Raw genomic sequence first — 4,111 nt, forward strand, 5'->3', positions numbered from 1 at the left:
CGTGCCGCCCCGGCAGACGCAGTTCGGACTTAGCACTTTTCGGCTGTGCCTGGCTGGCGGCCCACTCACTCAATCGCCATGTCTGTTTGCCACAGTTTTCCCGGTGGTGCCGCACCCGGGCTCGCCCCGGCTGACGCAGTTTTCGCGCCGCCCCGGCTGACGCGGTTTCGTGCCGCCCCGGCAGACGCGGTTTTCGCGCCGCCCCGGCTGACGCGGTTTCGTGCCGCCCCGGCAGACGCAGTTCGGACTTAGCACTTTTCGGCTGTGCCTGGCTGGCGGCCCACTCACTCGATCGCCATGTCTGTTTGCCACAGTTTTCCCGGTGGTGCCGCACCCGGGCTCGCCCCGGCAGACGCGTTTTTTTTTTTCTTTTCGCCCCGGCTGACGCAGTTTTCGCGCCGCCCCGGCTGACGCGGGTTTCGTGCCGCCCCGGCAGACGCGGTTTTTTGCGCCGCCCCGGCTGACGCGGTTTTTGCCGCCCCGGCTGACGCAGTTCGGACTTAGCACTTTTTCGGCTGTGCCTGGCTGGCGGCCCACTCACTCGATCGCCATGTCTGTTTGCCACAGTTTTCCCGGTGGTGCCGCACCCGGGCTCGCCCCGGCTGACGCAGTTTTCGCGCCGCCCCCGGCTGACGCGGTTTCGTGCCGCCCCGGCAGACGCGGTTTTCGCGCCGCCCCGGCTGACGCGGTTTCGTGCCGCCCCGGCAGACGCAGTTCGGACTTAGCACTTTTCGGCTGTGCCTGGCTGGCGGCCCACTCACTCGATCGCCATGTCTGTTTGCCACAGTTTTCCCGGTGGTGCCGCACCCGGGCTCGCCCCGGCTGACGCAGTTTTCGCGCCGCCCCGGCTGACGCGGTTTCGTGCCGCCCCGGCAGACGCGGTTTTCGCGCCGCCCCGGCTGACGCGGTTTCGTGCCGCCCCGGCAGACGCAGTTCGGACTTAGCACTTTTCGGCTGTGCCTGGCTGGCGGCCCACTCACTCGATCGCCATGTCTGTTTGCCACAGTTTTCCCGGTGGTGCCGCACCCGGGCTCGCCCCGGCAGACGCGTTTTTTTTTTCTTTCGCCCCGGCTGACGCAGTTTTCGCGCCGCCCCGGCTGACGCGGTTTCGTGCCGCCCCGGCAGACGCGGTTTTTTTTGCACCGCCCCGGCTGACGCGGTTTTTGCCGCCCCGGCTGACGCAGTTCGGACTTGGCACTTTTTGGCTGAGCCTGGCTGGTGGCCCACTCACTCGATCGCCATGTCTGTTAGCCACAGTTTTCCCGGTGGTGCCGCACCCGGGCTCGCCCCGGCTGACGCAGTTTTCGCGCCGCCCCGGCAGACGCGGTTTTCGCGCCGCCCCGGCTGACGCGGTTTTTGCCGCCCCGGCTGACGCAGTTCGGACTTGGCACTTTTTGGGCTGAGCCTGGCTGGCGGCCCACTCACTCGATCGCCATGTCTGTTTGCCACAGTCTTCCCGGTGGTGCCGCACCCGGGCTCGCCCCGGCAGACGCGTTTTTTTTTTTCTTTCGCCCCGGCAGACGTGGTTCCCCCCCCCCCCTTTTCGCTCGCCCCGGCTGACGAGGTTTTCGCGCCGCCCCGGCTGACGCAGTTTTCGCGCCGCCCCGGCTGACGCGGTTTCGTGCCGCCCCGGCTGACGCGGTTTTCGCGCCGCCCCGGCTGACGCGGTTTTTGCGTCGCCCCGGCTGACACGGTTCGGACTTTGCACTTTTCGGCTGTGCCTGGCTGGCGGCCCACTCACTCGATCGCCATGTCTGTTTGCCACAGTTTTCCCGGTGGTGCCGCACCCGGGCTCGCCCCGGCTGACGCAGTTTTCGCGCCGCCCCGGCTGACGCGGTTTCGTGCCGCCCCGGCAGACGCGGTTTTCGCGCCGCCCCGGCTGACGCGGTTTCGTGCCGCCCCGGCAGACGCAGTTCGGACTTAGCACTTTTCGGCTGTGCCTGGCTGGCGGCCCACTCACTCGATCGCCATGTCTGTTTGCCACAGTTTTCCCGGTGGTGCCGCACCCGGGCTCGCCCCGGCTGACGCAGTTTTCGCGCCGCCCCGGCTGACGCGGTTTCGTGCCGCCCCGGCAGACGCGGTTTTCGCGCCGCCCCGGCTGACGCGGTTTCGTGCCGCCCCGGCAGACGCAGTTCGGACTTAGCACTTTTCGGCTGTGCCTGGCTGGCGGCCCACTCACTCGATCGCCATGTCTGTTTGCCACAGTTTTCCCGGTGGTGCCGCACCCGGGCTCGCCCCGGCTGACGCAGTTTTCGCGCCGCCCCGGCTGACGCGGTTTCGTGCCGCCCCGGCAGACGCGGTTTTTTGCGCCGCCCCGGCTGACGCGGTTTTTGCCGCCCCGGCTGACGCAGTTCGGACTTAGCACTTTTCGGCTGTGCCTGGCTGGCGGCCCACTCACTCGATCGCCATGTCTGTTTGCCACAGTTTTCCCGGTGGTGCCGCACCCGGGCTCGCCCCGGCTGACGCAGTTTTCGCGCCGCCCCGGCTGACGCGGTTTCGTGCCGCCCCGGCAGACGCGGTTTTCGCGCCGCCCCGGCTGACGCGGTTTCGTGCCGCCCCGGCAGACGCAGTTCGGACTTAGCACTTTTCGGCTGTGCCTGGCTGGCGGCCCACTCACTCGATCGCCATGTCTGTTTGCCACAGTTTTCCCGGTGGTGCCGCACCCGGGCTCGCCCCGGCTGACGCAGTTTTCGCGCCGCCCCGGCTGACGCGGTTTCGTGCCGCCCCGGCAGACGCGGTTTTCGCGCCGCCCCGGCTGACGCGGTTTCGTGCCGCCCCGGCAGACGCAGTTCGGACTTAGCACTTTTCGGCTGTGCCTGGCTGGCGGCCCACTCACTCGATCGCCATGTCTGTTTGCCACAGTTTTCCCGGTGGTGCCGCACCCGGGCTCGCCCCGGCAGACGCAGTTTTCGCGCCGCCCCGGCAGACGCGGTTTTCGCGCCGCCCCGGCTGACGCGGTTTTTGCCGCCCCGGCTGACGCAGTTCGGACTTGGCACTTTTTGGGCTGAGCCTGGCTGGCGGCCCACTCACTCGATCGCCATGTCTGTTTGCCACAGTCTTCCCGGTGGTGCCGCACCCGGGCTCGCCCCGGCAGACGCGTTTTTTTTTCTTTCGCCCCGGCAGACGTGGTTCCCCCCCCCCCCCCTTTTCGCTCGCCCCGGCTGACGAGGTTTTCGCGCCGCCCCGGCTGACGCAGTTTTCGCGCCGCCCCGGCTGACGCGGTTTCGTGCCGCCCCGGCTGACGCGGTTTTCGCGCCGCCCCGGCTGACGCGGTTTTTGCGTCGCCCCGGCTGACACGTTTCGGACTTTGCACTTTTCGGCTGTGCCTGGCTGGCGGCCCACTCACTCGATCGCCATGTCTGTTTGCCACAGTTTTCCCGGTGGTGCCGCACCCGGGCTTGCCCCGGCAGACGCGTTTTTTTTTTTTTCTTTTCGCCCCGGCTGACGCAGTTTTCGCCCCGCCCCGGCTGACGCGGTTTCGTGCCGCCCCGGCAGACGCGGTTTTTTGCGCCGCCCCGGCTGACGCGGTTTTTGCCGCCCCGGCTGACGCAGTTCGGACTTTGCACTTTTTGGCTGAGCCTGGCTGGCGGCCCACTCACTCGATCGCCATGTCTGTTTGCCACAGTTTTCCCGGTGGTGCCGCACCCGGGCTCGCCCCGGCAGACGCGTTTTTTTTTTTCCTTCGCCCCGGCAGACGTGGTTCCCCCCCCCCCCCCCCCCCTCCGTCTTTCTTTTTGTTTTTTTTTTCGCCGCGGCTGAAGTGGATTTTTCGGTGCCTCGACGCCCCGGTAGTCGCGGTTTTTCCGTTTCCGCACGGCCCCGGCTGACGCTGCTCGGTCACAGTCGCCTTTTGTGAGGATTGCAGACTTCTTGAGCGCGGGTGTTTTTTTTTTGTTGTTGTTGTTGTTTTATTACGCATTCGCTCCAGCAGACGCTGTTTAGACTTTTTGTTTCCTCTTTTATCCTGCGACGAGGTGACGAGGTTTATTCGGTGCCCCGCCGCCCCGGCTGAAGTGATTTTTCCTGTCCCGTGCCGCCCCGGCTGACGCGGTTGGGACTTCGCGTTTGTTCGGCCGCCACGGGTTTTGGCGCACTCGCTCGGTTGCTTGTT

This window comes from Rhipicephalus microplus, unplaced genomic scaffold (assembly GCF_043290135.1).
Source record: "Rhipicephalus microplus isolate Deutch F79 unplaced genomic scaffold, USDA_Rmic scaffold_409, whole genome shotgun sequence".
NCBI lineage: Eukaryota > Metazoa > Arthropoda > Arachnida > Ixodida > Ixodidae > Rhipicephalus > Rhipicephalus microplus.